The following is a 13,149-nucleotide window of genomic DNA, read 5'->3' as shown; positions in this document are numbered from 1 at the left end:
TCACAAAATAACCTAGGTGTCTTAGTTCACAGCATCAGTGTTCCTGTTTTTGAGCTGGTGGTGTCATTGTCACTAATCAATTCTCTTTATGTGAGAAAGATCCCCAAACATTCTCTTTTATCACATTTTTGTTTCATTTAAGAATAGCCTTCCCGCAACACTTACAAAGGGACTCCTCTGTTGAATTGTACACTTGAAATGGATTAATTGCAGGGTATGTTGATTATATCCCAAAAGAGGCCTGAGAGGAAAGAGAGACGGAAAGAGAGAGAGTTTCCTGCCTGCCAAGTTTTCTCTCAGGACTATTGAACTCTGATTCTCAGAGAGGAGTTGTTAACCCTCTCCCAGTGTACAGGTGCACACATCCTACATTAGCTGGGGATGTGGGCTCTATGATTATCTTAAAATCCAATGATAAATGTGGGGGCGATCACCTGTTATGTACTGAATGTTTATGTACTCCCCAAATTCATATGTTGAAGTCCGCAAGTAATGCTATTTGGTGGCAGGCCTTTAGGAGGAAATTAAGTTTAGATGAGGTCATAAGGGTGGGGCCCCCATGATGGGATTAGTGTCCTTATAAGAAGAGATAGAGCTTGCGCACTCTCTCTCCACTGTGTAAGGACACAGCAGGAAGGTGGCCACCTGCAAGCCAGGAAGAGGGTCCTCACCAGGAACTGAATCTGCCAGCACCTTGATGCTAGATTTTAAGCCTCCAGAATTATGAGAAATAAATATCTATTCTTTAAGCTACCCAGTCGGTAGTGTTTTGTTAAAGCAGCCCAAGCAGATTAATATGTCATCTCTGGGCATCTTTACAGTGAGTTACCTTCTTTACGCTTAAGTGCCTTTACCTAAGGCATTGGGCATCAGATTGTTAGCAAAGTTTGTAGTGCTTAAAAACCTTCCACCCAAAGAGCAAACAGAAGACATCTCTGTCTTGATAGTCTGTACTATTTGGGGATCCTGTTAGGCATATTTTGTAGGGAGAAAATGGCATAGGCTTTTAAGATGTCCTGGGTAGAGTCAGAGAAAAAGTCGTTTAAGGTCAAGTTGATAAAGAAAAATGTTCCTGGCGAGAATTTATCTCAATTTCACTAAACATGGCAGTAACAAAGTATTTAATTAGTTCCTTCTTCTTGATACGCCTGCCCTCTCCACCAACATCAGAAGCATACTTGAAAAATAGCCTATGAGGTGATCCTGAAGGAGGCAGGCTTGTAGCCTGACTCAAATTTTGATCTGTAAGCTACTGGGTCACAATCCTATGCATAGTTATTTAATGAATACAGAGTTACCTGTTAATATCTGTGTCTCTAAAGTTTTTTTCTCCTTTTGTCTACAGGATAAAACTGTTTTTAGATTTCATAAAAAGAAGCTGCCACATCTACACCCAAAACAGTCAGGTCTCACGGTGTCCTGCTCCTTGCTGTTCTTTGAAGGGGACACTCGCTGCTTGATACCCCATACCACCCCCACATTGTTTTTATTTTTGAAAAAATTAAATAATTGCCAGTAACAACCAAGGTCTTTTATGAAGAATAAAACATTCCATGTGTTTTAATTAATGAAAAACAAGGATGTTATGCTTGAAAAACCACAATGATTGCCCTAGGAAGAAAATTAATGTAGGTCCATTTCTCTACACTGTTATTCTAATGGTGTAAAAGGTATGCCAGCACTTCCAAAGCGAGGTGCTAGGTACAGAGGAGGTCTTTAACAAATAAAAAGGAGGAAGGAAATAGGAGAGAATGACCAGACACCTAAAGTAATTACTAAATGACTACAGTCATCTAAAGTGATAATTTTGACTGAGCATAAAGCTCCCTAGAAAATACTCATCACAAAGACCTACTACAGTATAGGAGAGAAAGAAGAGTTTTTGGCTGGAAGCCCCAGGAAAATGTCTGTAGCAGTAATTCTCTAACAGTAACACAAGGGAGATAAGAATTTATGGTAACATAATGCAAAACCACAGCACAGAGGCAAGAATATTTGGGGTAGCGCAAGGGAGGGCAAGTGTCCATACAGGTAGAAAATGAAGGATTCATTAGTGAGAAAGGCTAAAGAAGTTGCTGGGGTAGTATGTGAAGGTCTTAAGCACCAAGATAAGGCTGTGGAACTGCACCTTGCACTCAGGACCAGCACCTTGGAAGTGAGTAGCTTGAGCCATATGTCACCATAGCCAGTAGCCTTGCTTATATACAACAGAACCCTGGTAAAGATCATATCTTTGCTTTAGAATGACAACTCTGCTAACAGAGCATAGGATCACAGAGCAAAGAAGACAGAAAACTGTAACAGCAAGAATGGTTAAGGGCCTCCCTAGAGAATTGGTTGTACCAACAGAGTAAAATGGCAGAGCAGCCATTAAAATCATGATCTTAAAAAAAAAAAAAAATGCTATTTTTAAAAAGGAACACGTTTAGGATAAGAAAAGAGAAAATCAGAATACTAAACGCTGCTATTTCCAATTTTTTTAATTATTCAAGATAAACACAAGAAAAATCTTAGTAGTAGACAAAACACATAAAGTCCATTTCCAGGTTGACAATGTGAGAAGCTCCATGAACCCATTCATGGACCCTCTGAGGTTTCACACTGCTTCACACTGTGGAAGAAATAGACTTCACAAAAATAATCTTAGCCAAGTCACAAAACAAATAAAAATGCAAATAACAACAAGCCAGGAGAGCAGGGAGGGGAATCAGTATCCAGAGTTGCTATAATACATTACCCAAAATGTTCAGCTTTCAACAACAACAGAAACAACCATATGAGAAGTGCAAAGGAAGAGGAATGTTTGACACATCCTCAGGCAAAAAAGCAAGCAACAGAAACTGACTTTGAGAAGGACCAGATTTAACAGACAAAGACTTCAAAACAACCATTGAAAAATATATCAACAACTAAAGTAAATCATGCTTAAAGAAGTAAAGCCTGATATGAAGACACAGTTTCATCAGAGATACCAATAAAGAGGCAGACATTATTTTTTAAAAAATGGAAATTTTGGTATTGAAAAGTAGTATAAATATTAATAAAAATAAAAATTCATTGGAAGGACTCACCAGTAGATTTGAACTGAGAGAAGGAACACTCAACAGTCTTGAAGACACATAAATGGATAGAGATTATACAATTTGAAAAACAGAAAAAAATAGAATGAAGAAAAATATCCGAGCCTCAGAGAAATGTGGACATTTGGTATCAAATATACCAAAATATATGTGATAGGAGTACCAGAAAAGAGGAAAGAGAGAAAGGAACAGAAAAACTAAATTTTAAATGGCTGAAAACATCCCAAATTTGCTGAAAATTATTAACTTACACATCCAAGAAGATCACCAGCTCCAAATAAGATAAAACACAGTTAAAATGAGATCCTCATCCACCAGAGGGCAGACAGCAGAACCAAGAAGAACTACAATCCTGCAGCCTGTGGAATGAAAACCACAATCACAGAAAAATAGACAAAATGAAAAGACAGAGGACTATGTCCCAGATGAAGGAACAAGATAAAACCCCAGAAAAACAACTAAATGAAGGGGAGATAGGCAATCTTCCAGAAAAAGAATGCAGAATATTGATAGTGAAGATGATCCAGGACCTCAAAAAACGAATGCAGGCAGTTTGAGAAGATGCAAGAAATGTTTAACAAAGATCTAGAAGAATTAAAGAAGAAATAGAGATGAACAATACAATAACTGAAATGGAAAATACACTAGAAGGAATCAATAGCAGAATAACTGAGGCAGAAGAACGGAGGAGTGACCTGGAAGACAGAATGGTGGAATTCACTGCTGCAGAAGAGAATAAAGAAAAAAGAATGAAAAGAAATGAAGACATCCTAAGAGACCTCTGCGACAACATTAAACACACCAACATTCGCATGGTAGGGGTCCCAGAAGGAGAAGAGAGAGAGAAAGAACCTGAGAAAATACTTGAAGAGATCATAGTCAAAAAATTCCCTAACATGGGAGAGGAAATAGCCACCCAAGTCCAGGAAGTGCAGAGAGTCCCAGGCAGGATAAAGCCAAGGAGAAATACACCGAGACACACAGTAATCAAACTGACAAAAAATAAAGACAAAGAAAAATTACTAAAAGCAACAAGGGAAAAATGACAAGTAACATACAAGGGAACTCCCATAAGGTTAACAGCTGATTTCTCAGCAGAGACTCTGCAAGCCAGAAGGGAGTGGCACAATATATTTAAAGTGGTGAAAGGGAAGAACCTACAACCCAGAATACCCTACCCAGCAAGGATCTCATTCAGATTCGACAAAGAAATCAAAAGCTTTACAGACCAGCAAAAGCTAAGAGAATTCAGCACCACCAAACGAGGCTCTACAACAAATGCTAAAGGAACTTCTCTAAGTGGGAAACACAAGAAAAGAAAAAAACCTGCAAAAACAAACCTAAAACAATGAAGAAAATGGTAATAGGAACACATATATCAATAATTACCTTAAACGTGAATGGATTAAACACTCCAACCCAAAGACACAGACTGGGTCTTCCCTGGTAGCGCAGTGGTTAAGAATCCACCTGCCAATGCAGGGGACGTGGGTTCAAGCCCTGGTACGGGAAGATCCCACATGCCGTGGAGCAACTAAGCCCGTGCACCACAACTACTGAGCCTGCGCTCTAGAGCCCGTGACCCACAACTACTGAGCCCATGTGCCACAACTGCTGAAGCCCACGCGCCTAGAGCCTGTGCTCTGCAACAAGAGAAGCCACCACAATGAGAAGCCCATGTACTGCAATGAAGAGTAGCCCCAGCTCACCACAACTAGAGAGGGCCCACATGCAGCCACAAAGACCCAACACAGCCAAAAATAAATTTTAAAAAATAAAATAAAAATAAGTAAATTTTACAAAAAGACACAGACTGGCTGAATGAATACGTAGTGGTCTGGATAGAAGATCAGGCCAGCCACAACACTGCCTTAAGCCAAAGCCTAATCCAGAGGATGGCCCTAACTCTCTTCACTTCTATGAAGGGTGAAAAAGGTAAGGGAACTGCAGGAAAAAATTAAGCCTAGCAGAAGTTGGCAAATAAAGTTTAAGGAAAGAAGCCTTCTTTATAACATAAAAGTGCAAGAGGAAGCAGCAAGTGCTGATGTGGAAGCTATAGCAAGTTATCCAGAAGATCTAGCTAAGATGATTAATGAAGGTGGCTCCACTACACAACAAGTTTTAATGTAGATGAAATGCTCTTCTATTGCAAGCAAGAAGATGCCATCTAGGACTTTCATAGATATAGGGAGAAGTCAATGCCTGGTTTCAAAGCATCAAAGGACAGACTGACTCTCTTGTTAGGGGTTAATGCAGCTGGTGACTTTAAGTTGAAGCCAATGCTCATTTACCATTCCAAAAATCCTAGGGCCCTTAAGAATTACACGAAATGGACTCTGCCTGAGCTCTTTAAATGGACCAACAAAGCCTGGATGACAGCACATCTGTATAAAAATATGGTTTACTGAATATAAGTCCACTGTGGAGACCTACTTCCCAGAAAAAAAAATTCCTTTCAAAATATGAATGCTTATTGACAATGCACCTGATCACCCAAAAATTCTGATGGAGATGTACAGTGAAATTAATGATGCTTTCATGCTTGCTAACACAACATCCATTCTGCAGCCATGGGTCAAGGAGTAATGTTGACTTTCAAGTCTTATTATTTAAGAAAGGCATTTTGTAAGGCTATGGCTTCCATAGATAGTGATTCCTCTGATGGATCTGAGTAAAATCAATTGAAAACCTTCTGGAAAGGATTCACCATTCCAGATGCCATTAAAGACATCCATGATCCATAAGAAGAGGCCAAAATATCAACATACACAGGATTTTGGAAGAAGTTGATTCCAACCCTCATGGATGATTTGAGGGGTTCAAGACTTCATTGAAAGAAGTAACTGCAGATGTGGTGGACGTAGCAAGAGAACCAGAATTAGAACTGGAGCCTGAAAATGTGACTGAATTGCTGCAACTCCTTGATAAAAATTTAATAGATGAGGAGTTGTTTCTTGAATGAGCAAAGAAAGTGGTTTATTGAGATGGAATCTACTCCTGGTAAAGACACTGCAAAGATTGTTGAAATGGCAAGAAAGGATTTCGGATATTACATAAACTTAGTTGATAAAACAGTGGCAAGGTTTGAGAGGACTGACTCCAATTTTGAAAGAAGTCCTACTGTGGGTGAAATACAATCAAACAGCATTGCATGCCACAGAGAAAATGTTGATGAAAGGAAGAGTGAATCGACGTAGCAAACTTCATTGTTGTCTTAATTTCAGGAAATTGTCACGACCACACCAACCTTCAGCAACCACCACCCTGATCAGTCAGCAGCCATCCATGCATGCAAACCCCTCCACCAGCAAAAAGATTGTGACTGGCTGAAAGTTCAGATGCTGGTTACCATTTTTTAGCAATAAAGTATTTTAAATTAAGGTATGTACATTTTTTAGACATAATGCACACTTAATAGACTACAGTATAGTGTAAACATAACTTTTACATGCACTGGGAAAGCAAAAAAATTGTGTGGCTTGCTTTGTTGTGATATTCTCTTTATTGCAGTGGTCTGGAACCAAACCCACAATATCACCAAAGTGTGCTGGTAATCCCATTCATGAGGGCTCCATCCTCAAGATTAAATCATCTCTGAAAGCACTTATGTCCAAATATCATCACATTGGGGACTAGGTTTCAACGTATGAATTTGGGGAGGGAGGAACACAAACATTCAGTCTATAGCACTCACCAAGGAGAAGAGAGGGACACAGTAGGAAGAGACACTTAAATGTTCCTTACTTTCTCAGCATGCCTAAGACTAATCCTGGTCTCCACGACTATCCTCTAGGTCCTTCACTTTTCTCCTCAGATTGATTTACTCGTATTCAGAAACACATCATATTATTTAGAAAATTTCTAAAAAAGCCCCCCATGAAGACACACTTATACGAATATAAGGTAAAATAAAAGAACATATTCTAGAAGAAATAATACCATGGGACTAAAAAAAAAAAAAAAAAAAAAAAAAAAAACCTGCCTCCAGAAAGTGTAGAGTCTGCTCTTCCAGGGGAAAGCTCAGTGAAACACAGTATATTTGTAATAGATATTCTGTTTCCATGCACAGAGGTGCCTGCTATACTGCCTATCACACTCTAACGAAATAAAAGAATGCTCTAGTAAGACATGTACAAAGTTTCCAATAACTACATTAAATGCAAAACAAGCTGTTGATATTTACTCAAATGCCAGTGTTTCAATATTCATTTACATAACAAATTGCCAGCCACAGGTGTTAGTTTCTGCAAAAAACCCACAGTATATAATGTGTTAAGTTAAATCATTTTTCAGCTGAGGCGAAGTGAAGATGGCAGAGTGAGAGGACGTGGAGTTCACATCTCCCCACAACTAGGGCACCTACCAGATGCTTTTGGGGGACCTTGACACTCAGGGGTACTGGAGGAACCCCTGAGCAACTGAGTGGGATGTGGTGAGGGGAGTGAGGGGGGAGAAGTGGAGGCCGGATGGAATTGGCGTCCCTGAGGGGTGGTATGGGGAAGGTAGGGGTTCCCACGCCTGGAGGGACCCCCCCCGGGACTGGAGAATGTGCCTAGCGTTTCCACTACCCACTCGGGCCCCAGGGACCTGCTGGGCTCCCGGGCCAGGGCCTCTGCCCTCCAGGATTCCCTCCAGCTGCACTGGTCCTAGGGGCGTAGGAGTGACGGGGGGGAAGAAGAGGAGAGGCAGACAGGGAGGGGCCCTCCGGGACCGGAGGATCAGGGGAGAATGCACCTAATGTTTCTCCTGCCCACTCGGGCCCCAGTGAGCCTGCTGGGCTTCCAGGCCGGGTTCTCCGCCCTCCAGGGGCCCCTCTGGCCACATTGGTCCTAGGGGCATAGGAGGACGGGAGGAGGGGGGAAGAAGAGGAGAGGCGGACAGGGAGGGGAACCACCGAGACCAGAGGATCAGGGGAGAATGTGCCTAGCATTTCTCCTGCCCACTTAGGACCCAGGAAGCCTGCTGGGCTCCCGGGTCTGGTCCTCCATCCTCCGGAGCCCTCTCTGGCCACGTTGTTCCAAGGGAGGTAGGAAGATGGGAGGAGGGGGGGAAGAGAAGGAGAGGTGGACGGTGGGGTGAAACCTCTGGGATTGGAGGCTCAGGGGAGAATGTGCCTAGCGTTCCCCCCACCCACTTGTGCCCCAGGAAGCCTCCAGGGCTCCTGGGTAAGGTCCTCTGCACTCCGGGGCCCCCTCTGCCACGTGGGTCCTAGGGGTGTAGGAGGAAGGGAGGAGGAAGGGAGGAGGAAGGAAGAGGAAGAGAGGCTGATGGGGCGGGTTCACTCAGGAACCGGAGGATCAGGGGAAGCATAGCTGGTGTTTCCCTCACCCTCTCCCTATGCCCTCTGGGGCCCCCTCTGGCCGCGTGGGTCCTAGGGGCGTGAGAGGGAGGGAGGCAGGGAAGCAGAGGAGGGGCGAATGAGGAGGGACCCTCTGGGATCAGAGGATTGGGGGAACACGCCTAGCATTTCCCCCACCCACTCAGGCCCAGGGAACCTCCTGGGGTCCCGGGCCTGGTCCTCTGCCCTCCTAGGCCAGGGGAACTCTGGGGGCCTCCAGCCTCCCTGAGTCTAAGCCCCAACCCCCACCCCCAGGGCCTTTTCTGGCCACATGGGACCTAGCCTAAACCCCGCCTGCTGCCTAAACACCGCCCCTGCCTAAGGTCCACCCCCCCATAGCCAAGGCCTTTTACGGGGTTTTTTTTTTTCCATTTATTGCTACTGTGGTTCTGTTTTACCTCCTGGTTGTTGTTTCATCTTTATTTTTATTTTTTTCTAACATATCTGTTTGTTTTCTAATCTTATTTTTTACTCTTTCTTATTGTTGTGCTCCTTTTTTGTTTTTATTTTTCATGGCCACCCCGCACGGCTTGCAGGATCTTGGTTCTTGGACCTGGGGTCAGGCGAGCTCCTGTGGTCGGAGGTCTGAGTCTGAACCACAGGATGAACAGAGAACCTCAGACCACAGAGAATATTCATCAGAGTGAGGTCTCCCAGAGGTCCTCATCTCGGTATCAAGACCTAGCTCTACCCAACAGTCTACAAACTCCAGTGCTGGAGGCCTCAGGCCAAACAACCCATAAGACAGGAAAACAATCCCACGCATCAAAAAACAAAAAAAATGAAACGACAAAAAAAATATCTTACAGTTGAAGAAACAAGGTAAAAACCAACAAGAACAAATAAATGAAGAGTAAATAGGCAACCTACCTGAAAAATAATTCAGAGTAATGATAGTAAAGATGATTCAGAACATTGGAAATATAATGGAGGCACGGATCAAGAAAATACAAGAAATGTTTAGCAAAGACCTAAAACAACTAAAGAACAAACAAACAGAGATAAACAACACAATAACTGAAATGAAAAATATACTAGAAGAAATCAGTAATAGAATAAATGAAGAAAAATAACGAATAAGTCAGCTGAAAGACAGGATGGTGGAAATAACTGCCAAGGAGCAGAATAAAGAGAAAAGAACAAAAAGAACACAAGACAATCTCAGAGACCTCTGGGACAACACTGAACACACCAACATTCGCATTTTAGGGGTCCCAGAAGAAGAAGAGAAAAAGAAAGGGTCGAAAAAATATTTGAAGAGATTATAGTTGAAAACTTCCCTAACGTGGGAAACGAAATAGCCACCCAAGTCCAGGAAGCGAAGACAGTCCCATACAGGATAAACCCTAGGAGAAACACACCAAGACACATATTCATCAAACTAACAATAAATTAAATTCAAAGAAAAAATATTAAAAGCAGCAAGGGAAAGGCAAAGAAACACTTATAAGGGAATCCCCATAAGGTTATCAGCTGATTTTTCAGCAGAAACTCCGCAGGCCAGAAAGGAGTGGCAGGACATACTTAAAGTGATGAAAGAGAAAAACCTACAACCAAGATTACTCTACCCAGCAAGGATCTCATTCAGATTCGCTGGAGAAATCAAAAGTTTTACAGACAAGCAAAAGCTAAGAGAATTCAGCACCACCAAACCAGCTTTAAAACAAATGCTAAAGAAACTTCGCTAGGCGGGAAACATAAGAGAAGAAAAAGACCCACAGAAACAAACCTAAAATGATTAAGAAAATGGTAATAGGAACATACATATTGACAATTACCTTAAATGTAAATGGATTAAATGCCCTACCAAAAAACAAAGACGGGCTGAATGGATACAGAATCGAGACCCATATATATGCTGTCTACGAGAGACCCACTTCAGACTTAGGGACACATACAGACTGAATGCGAGGGATGGAAAAAGATATTCCATGCAAGTGGAAAACACAAGAAAGCTGGAGTAGCAATACTCATAGCAGATAAAATAGGCTTTAAAATAAAGACTGTTACAAGAGATAAGGAAGGACACTACATAATGATCAAGGGATCAATCCAAGAAGAAGATTTAACAATGATAAATATTTATGCACCCAACACAGGAGCACCTCAAGAAGTAAGGCCACTGTTAACAACCATAAAAGGGGAAATCGACAGTAACACAATAATAGTAGAGGACTTTAACACCCCACATAAACCAATGGACAGATCATCCAAACAGAAAATAAATAAGGAATCATAAACTTTAAATGACACAATAGAACAGACATTTAATTGATAGTTATAGGACATTCCACCCGAAAGTGGCAGAATACGCTTTCTTCTCAAGTGCACATGGAACATTCTCCAGCTTATATCACATCTTGGGTCACAAATCAAGCCTTGGAAAATTTAAGAAAACTGAAATCATATGAAGCATCTGTTCCAACCGCAACACTATGAGATTAGAAATCATTTACAGGGAAAAAAACCGTAAAAAAACCACAAATATATGGAGGTTAAACAGTGCACTGCTAAATAACCACGAGATCACTGAAGAAACCAAAGAGGAAATTTTAAAAATACATAAAAACAAATGACAATAAAAACACGAAAACTGAAAATGTACAGGGCACAGTAAAAGCAGTTCTAAGAGGGACGCTTATAAGCAATTCAATCTCACCTCAAGAAACAAGAAATATCTCAAATTAAGAATTTAACCTTACACGTAAAGCAACTAGAGAAAGAAGAACAACAAAAAACAAAAAAAACCAAACTTAGCCAAAGGAAAGAAATCATAAAGATCAGATCAGAAGTAAATGAAAAAGAAATGAAGGAAACATTACCAAAGATCGATAAATCTAAAAGCTGGTTCAAATTTAAGAAGATAAAATAAAATGAATGAAGGGAGATCAATAGTTTTACAAGCATCAACAGATCTGCAGTATAATTATATCCTAGACATATACTCCCTTAGTGCACTTCTGATAAGAAGCTATGGATTAACAGTCCACACTAACTTAGGCTGAGTTGCAGAAGAAAATCTGCATTTATACTTGTGTCACTTTTGCCTGTGCTAAAGAATTCTATTCTAGACAGACTTGCACTATAAAAAGATACATTTGTAATCAACAACAATTGAGAAGATACATGGAAGAAATCACTTCATTTTCATAACAAGAACAATAGCAAAAAAATCAAAAGTATGACGAATGTTTAAAGCAATGTACAAAACCTACATGAAGAAAACTTGTATTTGATAGAACATAAGTCTTTTTTGTTCTATTTACTTTATTTTTAGTCATGATACTTAATGCTTTGAAATTTCAAGTGTTTTTTTTATAGCTTTAAAGAAGGATATACAAACAACACACAGATATACAGTTCTCAGGGTACCTTTAAATGAAATATTTTTCCTTGATGGGCTGTGTCCATTGCAGTGGGCTCATTGAATTTAGATGAGAAGTGTACCAGAGGAGACAGTATGATTTAAAGGGCATGCATTATATAATAGATATGCTACAAAGTGTATTTCTTTTCATCCCTCAACAGCTCTAAAAAGAAGATATGGGGATGTCCATTAGGAAAGCAAGAGAACTGGTTCCAAAATTTGACTCAAGTTTCCTTACCTAGCCCTTACCCCTAGGCAATTAATTCAGGTCTGCCTATTCCAAAGTTCATACACATCCACTTTCCACTGCCCACTGGTGCACTACTCTAATAAACAGTCCAATAAATAGGAAAGGGGAGTGGAGATCTTTGCTTTTCGTTATAGGCTGTTTAGATTCTAAAGAAGGTTTTCTGTTTTGTGGGATACTTACTATTTTCTCTCTCAGATTTGAATTATAAATGCAGATACCTTATCTTCATTATGAAATTATAGACAGCTTGAGAGCAGAATATGATTCTACTTTGTATCCTTTAGAATATCTAGAACTGAGATAATAAATGAACAGACTAGGCATAAAAAGGAGAAGGATTTCAAGAAATATGGGTGGGAGTTCGGCCTGCAGGTGTCCAAGCTGCTGCGGCCAGAAGGGAGTGGCCAGAACTGCTTGAGTATCTACATTTCAGTTTCTGCACCTATCAAGAGTTTTAATTCATCATGGATAATCTGTCAGCAGAAGAAATTCAGCTGAGGGCTAACCAGGTTACTGATGAGTCTCCGGAAAGTACGAGGAGAATCCTGGGTTTAGACATTGAGTCTCAGGATACAGGAATCAAGACTATCACTATGCTGGATGAACAAGGGGAACAACTAAAACACACAGAAGAAGGCATGGACCAAATAAACAAAGACATGAGAGAAGCAGAGAAGACTTTAACAGAACTAAACTAGTGCTGTGGCCTTTGTATATGCCCATGTAATAGTATAACAAATGATGCCAGGGAAGATGAAATGGAAGAGAACCTGAATCAAGTGGGAAGTATCCTAGGAAATCTAAAAAACATGGCCCTGGACATGGGCAATGAGATTGAGGCTCAAAATCGACAAATAGAACGGATCACAGAAAAGGCTAACACCAACAAAGATCGTATTGACAATGCCAATGCCACAGCAAAGAAACTCACTGACAGCTAAAGCTACTGCTGTCCTTTTTTTAAAAAAATTTTATTTATTTATTTATGGCTGTGTTGGGTCTTAGTTTCTGCGCGAGGGCTTTCCCTAGTTGTGGCAAGCGGGGGCCACTCTTCATCGCGGTGCGCAGGCCTCTCACCATCGAGGCCTCTCTTGTTGCGGAGCACAGGCTCCAG

The 13,149-nt window shown here is 41.0% G+C and overlaps 1 protein-coding gene and 1 pseudogene across 9 annotated transcripts in view; one reads left to right on the top strand and one right to left on the bottom strand.

Moving 5' to 3' along the window:
- The window catches only part of LOC309621446 (uncharacterized protein), a 583,198-nt gene that overhangs the window by 31,819 nt on the left and 538,230 nt on the right, over positions 1 to 13,149 (bottom strand). The gene's annotated exons all lie outside the window — the stretch shown is intronic.
- LOC309621445 (synaptosomal-associated protein 23 pseudogene) lies at positions 11,446 to 12,976 on the top strand (annotated as a pseudogene). Its single transcript has one exon. The product of its transcript is annotated as a synaptosomal-associated protein 23 pseudogene (transcript).

The sequence above is a fragment of the Balaenoptera borealis genome (assembly GCF_965194805.1).
Source record: "Balaenoptera borealis genome assembly, contig: HAP1_SCAFFOLD_463, whole genome shotgun sequence".
NCBI classification, from domain to species: Eukaryota; Metazoa; Chordata; class Mammalia; order Artiodactyla; family Balaenopteridae; genus Balaenoptera; species Balaenoptera borealis.
This window is presented reverse-complemented; position numbering and strand designations above follow the sequence as displayed.